The sequence below is a fragment of the Zosterops lateralis genome (assembly GCF_965231275.1).
Source record: "Zosterops lateralis genome assembly, chromosome: 16".
Lineage (NCBI taxonomy): Eukaryota > Metazoa > Chordata > Aves > Passeriformes > Zosteropidae > Zosterops > Zosterops lateralis.
In genome coordinates, this window is record NC_139776.1 from 13,909,077 (window position 1) to 13,922,316 (window position 13,240).

Sequence of the window (13,240 nt, forward strand, 5' to 3'; positions counted from 1 at the left end):
CAGAACAGTTGTTGTTCATATAAATATGTTATGGAAGGTAATATGACACATTGGACATAACTTCTCCTCAAACAAGGTTAACTAGATTACTTACCCCTAGGGTAAGTATGTTTACAATGATGTAGCAATAAATCCAGTGTTTCTGTATTTTTCTCCATGGACATATTTCAGTAGCATTTGGATGCTGTCACACAGCTGGATTTAAGGCCTTGTGCCGCTGGCAACACAGGACTGACTGTAAATGAAGTCCATGACAGAGAAGATGACATGTCTACACCTTGAGACCTCCTGCTTTTAGCCTTGAGGCAGTGGATAGAGATGATATCAATGAGCTGTGGATATGACCTGTTTGTTCCATGAACATTGGTCTTGAGACTGAATTTCTATCTGATTCCCATGTGGTTTGTCCATTCATAAATGTGAGAAAAGGGTCCCAATGTTGAGAAGAGTTGTGTTCTGGTGTGCCCCTATCTTGGTGTAAATAGTTGCACTGTAATACAATTTCTTTCTGATTAGCTCTTGAAAATATGCATATATAAAAAGGGGTAATTAAATATAATATGTTGGTTTAGTTTTAAGTTTGAACATAGGTGAGGCAGGAGGTATTTGCTTCCATGTATGTTTTCTTCAAAACTACATATCTTTCTTAAGTATCCACCTTTCCATTATTATGTAGCAAAATATGTTATTCTGTATAAGGTCCAAGTTGTTCTCAAATGCTCATAGCAAAAGTGTTCAATTATGGCATAAGATGTAATAAATTATTGACACAGTGCTGCATTGTGCCTAGCTGTCCAACTCTGCATAATTATAATGCAATTAAGAAATTGTTTTATGTTTTTGTACAATAAATACAAGTGAAAGGTCTTTTCTGTGCAGCAGGATACCGGAGGTATGAAAATCGTCTGTGCATTTTGCTGCCACAGAGAGAAACTGGAAGCATTGAAAGAAAGATCTGAAAGGAAGGCCTGGTTTGTTTTGGTGGGGAATGACACTTTGACTTGATGTATTTGGGGCAAAAATGAGTTATTCAGATGGTTGCAAAAGAGCTTTGGTATCCTTTTATTCCACCCTCCAAGGGCTGTGGGCTTGTATATACCCTTTATCTATTACAGACATGGATTAGAAATGGGATTTCCCCTGCATGTTTCCACCCACAAAAGTAGGTACCAAATGTTCACCTACAGATGGATGAGAAAGGTCCTATGAATCATCAGATATTACTGAAGGAGTTTATCAGTAGTACAAAATATAAATGCTGAAGTTTGATATTGCTTAGACCATCAAGTCATAAGATTTTGTGTCTCTGCACAGCATCATTGGTGTGGGTAGAGGCAGGGAGCTGAGTACAGTCCCCAAGGTCCTTCTGCTCATGACCCCAGTTTGGACATTCTCAAGCTCACACCAGCACCAAACCATCCTAAATTCCTGGTCAATGACCATAAACAGTGACATAAAGCTCTGCCCTTCCTCCTACACTCTCTGGGCAGCTCAGCCTTTAACCAGCTTAACGTACCTGGATAAGCAGCCTTGCTGCCAGACATTTGGGGAACCCCTGTGCAGGTGACCTGCCCTGTGCCCTCACCTGCAGCTTGGGGATGCAGAACAGCCCTGCAGGGAAATTTGGTCTGTGGGATTTGCTCAGTGCTGTCATTCCTGCCCGCAGAGACTGACACTGCCTGGTTTTCTGCCTGCAGGGGCTGCAGTTTTCAGCCTGCCTGCTGCAAACCTGGGGACCAGAAAGCTGCCCTTGCCCGGACAGTGACTCCCCAGTGTGCAGGGCAGCAGGCACGTAAAATGACGAGCACTTGAAGCTACTTTGTAACAAATGTGTGAGAAATTCAAGCATTTTATGGGTCTTGATGGGTCAGGGCTGCCCGCAGGGATTCCCCATCTCCCTTCTGGACTCTCAGTGTGCACTTCCCAGGTCCTGCTCTTCCTCATCCTCATGGAGCCTTAGGCTGGGCGCAGCAGTTACTGACCCCAGCACTAACTGTGTATCACCAGCCAGTCTTTCAAAACTACAAGTCTAAGATTTACTAAAAGCTGATTTAGATACTGCTGATTTTTACCATTGCTACACTAAGAGGGAAAACACTCCCCTGACAAGTCTAGAGCCAGGAGGGCAGTTCAGGTTTTTTTTCCCTGATCTATTCAAGCAGTTTTTTTCCTGCTCCTGGCTGTTCTCAGGTGTGTTTGAAGCTTCCCCTAGCACTGGCTCCAGCTATTTCCTGGAGAGGTTTGCTAGATGACCATGACAAAGGGTTGTCTCCTTTCTTCCTTAGGAAGTGCTGCTCCCATTCTCTGGGAATGCTGTTTGCACATTCCCAAGGAAATCTCTGCTCTGACGTAGGAGACATAGCTGTGCCATGCCAGTTATTAACCACACAGGCACATTCCTCAATGGCTCAGGGTGATCAGTTTAAAATAGCAAATACTGCCTATTTAAATACACTTGAAGCAAATCTAAGTTAAGACAAGTTAACTCCTGGGATTAGGACTGCCTGCATGGGGCAGTTTGCTTCAGTACCACTTGGATTCATCAAGTGCTTTAACTCTGGTGGATGGGAGCACTGGTGTTACACAACAAGCATGATAGTTTGGAAATCTGAGGAGGAAAATTCCTGTTCAGTTCACACTGCAGAGCTGGTGACCAGCCTGAGAGTCCTGGTGAGGCTAGTCACAATAGAAAATTTCTAAAGCCTAGTAAGTATAAACCTCTCTGAGGTTCTTTCTTGGTGTCCTTTTATGACTTTTTCAATGCATGAATAAAGCAAGACCAAAGCTCAGGTAAATTGTATTTAAATTGAGTATGTATCAGCATCTAAATGGAAAAATATGGCAAGGTTTTGCAATTATCCCAAAGCAAAAGTATGATCTGAGGAAAAATTAAAAGAAATACTGACAGACTAATGTCTTAAAAGACACTGTTTGGTAATCATTCAAAATTCTACATTCTGCTTGGTGGGAGTTATACCTAGAACAGAAAATATAAAACCAAACCACCAGTAGGTCTGTTGTATCAGTTTAAACAAATTTGAAACTACAAACAGAAAAATGCTGGAATCATAATGGATTATTACTGCTTCAGAAATGGGTTTGGCCAAAATAGAAGCAGTTTAAGCCCAAGTGTCCAGGTTAGTTTCAGTTCAGTTTGTGTGGCTGGTCTCTCAAAGGTGGTGAAATACAGAAGGCACAGCCCTGGCACTGCTCAAGTTTGGTTCAGCTCAAAGTGAGGAATTTATAATCATGGGCATAGGAATAGGGTAGGTTCTTTTTCACTTTGAGGTTTTAAATTGAGTATTCTTGGTTTATACCATTAGTTATAAACCAATATTGTGATGTCCAGAGCGTTCTTTTGCATTTACATTGTGAAATTTTTTGATAAATCTGGGAATTGTAGTTCAACACTATTTTATTCTGGAATGCTCTACTGACTTTCCCCATAGTGTAAATGTGTACTAGCCTATAGGTGCTTTATTGGTACATTGTTGAAGGTATTGGAATCCCCTGTCACAAACTTCTGTCTTCTTACAAATGGTTGCCAAACTTGTCAAAACTTTAGACAGCAATCTGCAGTTTCAGTTTCCTGGCATGTGAAGAGAAACAGGCATTGAAACTTCCCAAAGTACATGAATGGCACGGATGAGCACAAAAGAAAGACCCAGGCAGGGTTCACTCAATCTTCATTCCCCTCCAATCCCAGGGAATTAGGAATAAGGCACACCCTTGAGTTGACACTCAGTATGGAAACTGGAGAGAAACAGGGAACCTTGACATTGGCCAAGGAAGTGCTGGAGTCACCGTCCCTGGAAGTGTTCAGTAAACAAGCAGCTATGACATTTGATGATGTGGTTTAGTGGAAGACTTTTCCAACCTGAGTGATTCTTGATTCTATGACTGCAGGAGTTTGGCATTACTTTCTTTAGCCAGGTCATTATATAACATGCAAAGATAGACACCCTAAATTATTGTTACGGCTTTCTTCCCATGGGTGAGCTGGTGTGAGCAACTGGATGGCAGAAACCTGAGCTGTAAAGCAATACAGGTTAAAAGTTTAGCTTTCCACCTTTATGATGGCAGGTTTCACTCTCTCACTGAGAATGCCTCATTTGTATTTACTTTTTAGGGTCATTATCTGTCCCGCGAGAGTCTTTGTGAAGGTCCAAATTTCAAATAAACAGTACACTATAAGACAGGTATGTGTGGATAATTTTTGTTGTATTTGGCTAAAATATGGGTACTAAGCTCAATAGGTAAACATAAAAGTATGCCATTGAAAACAATGCATTCCCATTAGTGTTTGAATATGTGCCTAAACTCCATGTACACTTTTACATGGTTATGTCATTTCCTGTGTAAAATGGGCTTGTTTATACAGCAGCCATATGAAAGATGCAGGAACCCGCTATGTGGGCTATTTGAAGCTTTCTTTAAGAAACATAAAATCCCCTTGACCCTTGTATAATAAAAGGTGTTAAAAGATACTGCTTTTATAACATCTTAGCCAAGACTAATAAGAATGTACAAAGCAAACAGTATTTTTTTTACTCCATAGTCCTGGTCAATCGTGTTATTTTATGGATTTACTATTGCTGTTGGGTAGTAAAATGATATTTAAAAATAAAATTGCAGGAGATTTCATTGCTTCTCAACAAATTCAATAAACAATAATCTTAACATTTTTGAAAAACAGTAAATACAGAGCAGTAAATGCACTTTGCTGAGTGCTCAGAATAGCCTATTTATTGTGTCATTCAAAGTTCACCGATGTCCCTGTTTTCCTCGTTGTTTTTTTCAGAACTAGTTTCAACTTTCTGCAGTGATTTGGCCAGCTGAAGTAATGCAAATGGATTCAGTTTCCCCTGATGTCATTTTGAAGGGCACAGCTGTCAAGAAAAAAATGACTTAGTCAATAATAACAGTGATTAATTGGCTGACCCTCTGTTAGGGGACAGAAAATGTTCTTTTCACTGTTTTTTCTCTTAGAATCTCTTCAATACAATATCTTAAGCCATTTTTTACCATCCAGGAATCCAGGCTAAGCAGCCTCTGCCCATCATACTGCCAGAGAAATGCCATTAAAACTAATTAAATTGAATTTAAATGAAGGTATTGCTTCTGCACATCCAGTTTCCATCTACCTCTTTTTACACAATGCCATTGATTGTTGCATAAAGTCAGAAATAAGGCTTTAACTGATAAAACCAGAGACATTTCAGTTTGCTCATGCAAATGCCTTCAAAACATTAATCCTTCTCCAGAAACTTCAGAAAAGAAACACAACTTGGTCCTCCCCATGCTGAGAGAAGGGGATGGATATCTTCCCCACAGCTCTCTTTTCTGCCAATGTGAAACAAGACTCATAAACTTCAGATGGCAAAGAAGTCATTAACTCATAGGGTTGGTGATCAGGTTACAGGAACCCAGCTAGGGAGGATTAAAGGGCTAAAGGCAGTGCAGGGAAAAGCAGGAGGAGGTGCTCTAAGGGAATGTGGCTTGAGAGAGAGGACCTGGGGACAAGTGGCCCTCAGAGGAACACAGACAGGCAGCCTCCACAGCAGGAGCTGAGACTGGGTGAAAGACTGAATAATAAGGTGGAGCAAATGCAGGAGCAACTGTAGAGTGGATGTACCTCCAAGTGTACAGGAGCTGGGTGGGTGGCAGTGCTGCTGGGGGAACAGACACATCTCAGGTGACAAATAGTGGGATGAGAGGACACAGACTCAAGGTGCACCAGAGGAAGTTCAGGTTGGCCATCAGGAAGAATTTCTTCACAGGAGTTGTCAAGCATTGGCAGGGGCTGCCCAGGGACATGATGGAGTCACCGTCCCTGGAGGTGTTGAAGAAACAACTGGATGGGACACTCAGTGCTGTGGTTTAGTTTACAAGGTAGTGATCAGTCCAAGGTTGGACTCAATGACCTCAGAGGTCTTTTCCAACCTAAATGATTCTATGATTCTCTCTATGTGCCCACCAGGAAAAAACCCCCTTATTCTGAGGGCTTGGTGCAAGTAATTCTTTCTTAGCACTTGCCTGTCCTTCCCATGCTAGTGGCTTCTAGGGCTTTCCTGAGAGCTGTAGCCCAGAAACTGCTGAAGGCTTAGAGCAAGAGCAGGCTGCTGGATCATGGAATAACACAATTGTTAAGGCTGGGAAAGACCTCCAAGATCATGGAGTCCAACCTTTAACCCAGAGTTGCCAGGTTTGCCACTAACCCATGTCCCCAGGTGCCACATCCACACATTTTTTAACACCTCTAGGGATGGTGACTCCACCATGGGCAGCCTGTTCAATGAGTGACCACCCTTTCCATGAAAAAATTGACCTCAATATCCAACCTTAACCTCCCCTGGCATATTTCTCTTGTCCTGTCACTTGTTCAGTGGGTGAAAAGACCAACCCTCACCTGGCTACAACTTCCTTTGCTCCTGAGTATCTTTATCTTCAGGCTGAGTCCACCAAGCTCACTCAGCTTCTTCTCATCACACCTGTGCTCCAGACCCTTCCCCAGCTTCATTGCCCTTGTCTGGACACACTCAAGCCCCTCAATGTCTTTCTTGTCATGAGGGATCCAGAACTAGTTCCAGGATTTGAGGTGTAGCCTCACCAGTGCCCAGCACTGGAAAATGATCCCTGCTCTGGTCCTGCTGGCCACACCTTTGCTGGTACAATACTTCAGAAGCTCAGCAGAGGCAAATAACTTCTGACAGTGGTATTGGACAGACAGAAACAGCAGTAACTTTCCCACAACACTGACTGTGGTGGCCATGTGTGCTGTTGTGGGAGTCCAAACCAACAGAATCTGGATGATGAGGGACTTTCATTTATGAGACTTTCAGGTGGATCACAGATGTCATTGCTGGGCCCCAGGCACAAGCAGTCTGTCTTCTCCTAGCCATGTGCAGCCTGGGGTTAAAGGTAGCTCTGGACTTTACAAAGTGCTTAACTTTGGCATTTTTGTGCTTTTCTCAGCAACCCTTGGCTCCAGCAGCTGATTCAGACGACTGAAGTAAGCAGCTTCCCCAACAGCAAGAGGGAATATCCAGGCACTGGGAGAATGAGCTGAAGCGTCTGTGCCGAGCAGGAGCTGGTGGGTGACACCTGGCACAGTGTCCCAAATGAGCTTCCTGGCTGGGGACAGGTATTTGGGTCCCTCCGTCCTGTTGGGATTCAGCTGCAGGCACAAGAGGATTGTACTTTCCCGGCAAAAAAGGAGTGGAGAGGCTCCTATTAAGCACAAGAGTCCTGGGTTTGTTGGGAGTTTTTTTAATTGCCAAGGTGATGAGAGCTTGGGCCCAGTTCTTTTCCCTGCTGTACTTCTGCCTAGCTGGAGGCACCAGGAGGGGGAATTCCCCATGTCTCCCACTGCTACTGGGAAAGTCACATTCCTGCCTGTGCCCCACAGGCATGAAGCTGGACAGATTGCAAAGCAGGGCTGACACAGACACCTACCCCTGCATACCCCCTGGGGAATAGCTGATCTGACCTCGAGGAAGGACTTAAAGTATATGTTTCCACATTTAACTGATTCTTTTACTTCCTGTGTTCCTAGGTAAACAGCAGGTTACAGACAGCCTGGTGGTTCAGGAGCATTGTGAGAACAGCTGCTGAATTAGTCAAGAGACAGGTAAGAAACGCTGAGTGTGAGGAAGGAGAGAGGAGAGAAAGAAAGGACTTGGGCAACATAAAAACATTTGATCATTAAGTTCCAGAAAATATAAGATGGATTCTTTCAGTAGCACAGAAACTCTAAACACAAATTGATTCTTTGGAATTCTAGAAAAATGCCCTGCTCTTTATCTCAAAACACAGTGGGGCTATCTGTCTCTCAAAACATTATACTTTTGGTAAGAGAAAAAGGCATAAGAAATAATTCACTTCTTGCAACAGTAATGAAATATTACCCATGCCTGTAAGATAAGAAAGTGATGAGGAGCATGTGCTAGCATTGTCAGTTTTAAAACACTTAACCTGCACCAGTAAGCCTACTGATTTTTAATAAATCTTGGGATTTGGGGGAAATTCCAGAGGTTTGGGAGTCTCAAGAGAAAAGAAACTTAATTCAGTACTTTAAAGGGTGACTGTTCTGAACTGGCAATCATAAGCAAATTATGGGGCTGTTGAATCTAATAATGTGGTTGAAGGATGGCAATTTAATTTGCAGGTGATAAGGGCAAGAAGAACAATGAGGATCATTTGGCTTGATGAGCTCTGCTTACCCCAGGTAAAAAAAAAAAAAAATTACTTCTGAGTCCCTGAAGTGTCAGTTCAGTTTTTACAGCAATCAGTGAAGCAAATACAACTTTAGGAATGACTGAGAGGGAAATAGAGAATAAATGAGAAGACAATATGCAACCACTGCACTCAACTCTAAAATACTTTGGCATGCAAAGGAGCTGGAGAAGGGCAGTAAGGACAGGAAATATGGAACAGCTTCTGTGAGACAAGTAATGAGACTGAAGCCCTCCAATGAAAGGTGGCTGGGGCAAGAAGGAAAAGTGGTGAGGACTAAGAATGTGAACTGGGAGCAAGTTTTCTCTCAAACAAGAACCACAGTACACCAAATGATAGTGGCTCAGGACAGGCTTGAAGCAAGCAGAATGACACTGATTCCCTCAGGGCAGCCCAGCTGTAGAACTTCTGAGCACACCCTGGTTGGGATGCTAAAATTTATAAATGTTCAAAAAAAAGAAAAAGAAGAAAAATCCATCAAAAGCTGCTTGCAATGAGTCCATGGGACTTTCTGAGCCCCTGGCAGCTGGAAGTTCAAAAGCTCTGCCAAGAAAACTTTGCTGCACATTTGTCCTTTATTTTCCATTTCCATGTCCATTATTTTCTTTGTAGGGATCTGCTGTTTCCTATAGAAGATGAGCTCCATGAGATCCATGGTCTAACTTGGCAAATCTGTTCTTCCACAATGAAGGCAAAACTCGGAGTAAACTGGTACAATGGTGTAGTGATTTTTCTCCGTGGATGGCAGGGACAAGGAACTCTGCACACCTGAGATGTTCTAGAAACACGTGGCTTTATTATTACAAGGGTCGTGGGTAAAGTGGGCCTGCTTCCAGCCACCAGCCTTAGCTGGAGCAAAGCCCTAAAGGGAGAATGGGGAGAGAGAGAGAGAGAAGAGAGCTCAGGGGTATAAACGGGGCAGGAGCAGGGGAAGAACGTGGGGAGAGAGCAGGAGCAAGGGAGGTGAGAGAGAGGAGAGGAGATGAGTGGACAAGAGCGGGGAGGAGAGGACAAGGCAAGAGCGGGGAAGAGGGGACAAGACAAGAGAGCAAGAGAGAGGAGAAGAGGGCAAGAGGGCCAGAGAGTAAGAGAGCGATCCTCTTTTTACAATACATCCTTTTTTCTGTTGAATATTCTAATTCACATTGACCAACTGGCGTGAGATACAAAACCTACAAACTTTGCCTGCAGCCTATAAGAACGACTGCATTACCATGTTATTTGACTCTCTATAGACTTCTTTCTTATGCATTTGTTCTTGGATGCCTTTTGCCAAGGTAGAAAGGCAACATTCTTGTCCTTTGTCAGCTTAATTACCGTCTTCCTGCCTGCCATGCACACATCTCGAAACTGGCTTTCATTCCTATTTCACTCAGGTTTTGTATCTGCAGTATTTTTTATCATGCAGTCATATTCATAAGTCCTTCCTGTCCTGTCTTTCCCAACACAATGGGACATCGTAGCTCAAACCAGTAGGACTTACCAGGGGTTGACCACTGTCTTGTTAGAGGAGCATGGCTGTCTGATGTGGTATCCCTTTTCCCATCTATTATTTTTAAGCCTATTTTTAATGTTCTGTGGAATTAAATGACGCTATATAATAGCTGGGTAGTACATATTTGGAAAGAGAGATCCAGGATTGATTTAAAGACCGAAAGTTTTAAAAAGCTCACCACATTCAGCTCTAAGCTAATTCTGGGAATATTAACACTTCATTTTTTAATAAGCAGCTATTTCTACTTACTGTCCAGTTTCCACTTTGAATTACTGAATTGGCTTCTTTGTCTGCTGCTTTAAAAAACTTACTCCCATGGGCATTGTTCTACCTGTGCAGACTATGATGAATGTTTTTCTCTTATTTTTTGTGGAAGAGGTTGATCGACTTTGTTCTGCTTTTGCTGTGCACCTTTGTTACCAGATTTTTTTCTTCTTGGGTTTTTTCCTTTAGGCTCTCACTTCTCTAAATACTTTTAGTATGTAAACACCAGAACTCATTTAATGTTGCAGTGACAGTCTCATCAACACCACAGAGGCACTACTAACTTTCTACTTTTACTGGATTTTGACCTTTACAGTTTGGGGATCAACTTTCCCTCTCAGCTCCCACATCACGGAGTACAGAATCAGCTTTCTATTATGACCAACCCTGCTTTTCCATAATCACTGCTTTCTAATGAAAAGCTTTCCATTTTATAAGTTCTTGCCTCAGAGTTGAAAATCCTTGTTTACAGCTGAGTTAAAAACCAGTTCAGTGCCACTAAAAAGTCTCTGCTTGATATGATTTATGCAATTCCTGTTATTAATTATGAAGTAAAAGTTACTTTGCTTTTTAGGGTGAGGTGTTGGGATAAGTGAAGGTGGGACCTTAAGGACCCTGTCAGTGGCAGGCTCCAGAGCAGAGCCCAGGGTCCCAGGCTGGAGGGGCCACCGCCATCCCATGCCTCCAGGAAGAGTGAGCTCCTCAAGAAGATATAGAAGAAAGATGCTGGCAGCAATCTGTACTTCTGGAATGGTGAGGTGCTGGGCTTCAAGAGCTGGGTAGGGGAATGACAAACCCTCTGCTGCTCACACATATTCACATGTATTCCCTTTGTCCCTGGAAAATCTCCAGACATCCCAAGGATGCGAAAATCAAGATGTGCTCTCTTTGGCGTAGATTTTAAGTTTGCTTGAAAGTTGCTCTAGACCAGATGCCTGATTCCTACACATTTTTTTCTGCTGTCAGCCCTGGGAAGCATGTGCTCTCAGACTGCTGGAGGAGGTTTGCACCTCTTGCTGTGAGTCCATAGGGCACCTCTGTAACCTGCTTGTAGCCTGCTTGCAGCCTGCTTGCAATCTGCTTGTAACCTGCCTGTAGCTGCTTATTCCTGGAGAGGGCAAGTGCCATGCTAGAGCTCTCACCAATGCCATGCTCTCCCAGCATAGTGCCAGCTGTCTTGAGGAGGTTTAAATTCTGGACACTAGGTGGTTGTTTTGGGTTTTTTTCCAGTGGTGCCCAGTGCAGGCAGTACAGACACTCCAGAGCAGCATCTGTTCCCCTGGCCCAGGAGGAGCCACTGTTCAGGCACCCCAAGGGCCCCTGGGCTGCTCTGGCTCGCCAGCCTCCGAGAAAGTGTAGGAGTGCACTGCTGGACACAGCCCTCTAATGAGGCTGGGCCTTTTCCTTGTTTTTCTGGGATACAGGCGGGCACTGCATGAGCCATCCTGTAAACTCATTCCCTCAAGATCCTTCGGAGCAGCAGGAACCTTTCCCTGCCACTGCATGCCCTATTCACAGCATGGGGCCCTTGTTGGGAGCCATGTGAAGGGAGGGAAGAAGGCAGGACTGCTGGAAAGTGGTGGGGTGAGGGATGGTAGGGACATTTCTCAGTTAGAACTGCTCAGTCTTTGCTAGGAAGGACTGACAGCGTGTCTCTGGTAGATTATCCGGGATACCCAGACCTTGCCCCATATTATATGGTTTTCATCACAAACATAAAAGTACTTGGTATAAAACAGAAGGTCAGGGAGGTTTAAGACATGGTATATGAGGAAACATTTTCCAGATTTCAGCTTCCTCCAAGCTAATATGCAAGTGTAATTAAAACAGAACCTGGAAATATAGAGCACAGTACCCTATTGAAAGTGTGTTGTATGAGCTGAACTCCCTTCATTGATAGTTTTCCAAAACACACAGCTGCAATAATCTTTATCCAGGAGAAGGGAATAAATTAAGTCTGAACACCTCTGCATATAGTACAGTACAGTGTATAGCCCTGCACCCCATATAACCTCGGAGAGGTAATGGAAAGCTGAAGGACGCGCAAGTGGAAAACCTCTCTGACCAGCAAACACTTTCTTCTTCAGAAAGCAGACAGATGGGAAGAAAAGCTCATGAAACAGAGGCAGCTTAAGTACTGGGATGTCTCGTTTCTGTTCAAGTCGTTGAGACTCTGCAGTGGCAGGGTGCCAAAGCACACTCCAGATTTGACAGGTGGGGAGGGGAACGTCCTGGGCTTGCCCAGCAAACAGAGAGTATTGATGGCTGGCTAATGTGAATAAATAGGAGTTTATCATATTTAACAGTAGCAGCAGCCACTAGGATATAAAAGCCTGGAAAAAGTAACCAGGTTCTATTTCTACTCCCCCTGAACAGTTCAGTCATGGAGTTCAGGTTGTGCTTGCCAGGCTTCACCAAACTCAGCGAGGTGCAGCACTGATCAGCTTGTTCTGCTTCATGTCTGCTTTTCTTCCGTCAGCACTGGTGCAGAAGGGGGGTAATTCCCTTCTGGAGACCAGAGCAAGGACTGCTTTGCACCTCTAGCCAAGGAATTCCAGATCAGGGATTTGATCTCCATACTTGCCAAATCTTTCAAGGTCCATAGTGAATTGTAAGGGTTGTATTTTTATTGAAAAATACATCTTAATTTCATATTTTTAAAGAGCATTTTTCCTGGGAATGGCAATAGAAAAATGTATGCACACTGACATCCCAAGCTGAGTCTTACGGGGAGGACTAAGCACCTTTATGTTGCTAAAATATAATTTTCTTCCATTAAATGTCCTTTTTCAGCTTGTAACATATTCCTAAGGGTGGACTTGGCCTCAAAGTTTTCAGATTTACTCCATATAAAAAGAAGAAATATTTTGCAAGAGAAAAGTATGACAAATTTGTTTATGAACTACCAGTTCAAGCTTAGAAATGCCGTTTTCCTTCAGCAACAGTCAGAAGCAGGAATCTAGTGAGCCCGGGTTTCCCTGTGCGGTCAGATGGCCCCTCACCACTCTGCTGGAACTCAGAGTTCTGCTAAAAGCAGTGCAGACACATCCAGGAAAGCTCTGGAAGAAGTCAATCCACATACACCAGTGCACCAAGGTATATGTTATCACTGATCTGCACTTCCAGCCCTAAAGGAATGCATGAGACAGGATGCAATGCCAGATCCACACTGGCTCTGGTGGTACATACAAAGCCCTTTCAGAACCTGGAGCACCAGGAAAGACACTCATGTAGCTGTGGGGGCCA

General features: G+C 43.5%; 1 long non-coding RNA gene across 2 annotated transcripts; it reads left to right on the plus strand.

The window, feature by feature from the left end:
* The first annotated feature begins 6,993 nt into the window (after window positions 1-6,993).
* Window positions 6,994-9,018, plus strand: LOC310916104. 2 transcript variants are annotated; one of them, XR_014591261.1, is made up of 4 exons: window positions 6,994-7,093; window positions 7,556-7,630; window positions 8,168-8,227; window positions 8,848-9,018. It is a non-coding gene; the product is annotated as an uncharacterized lncRNA (long non-coding RNA). The 2 variants fall into 2 exon arrangements; XR_014591262.1 differs by having other exon boundaries at window positions 7,000-7,144.
* Window positions 9,019-13,240: the final 4,222 nt, after the last annotated feature.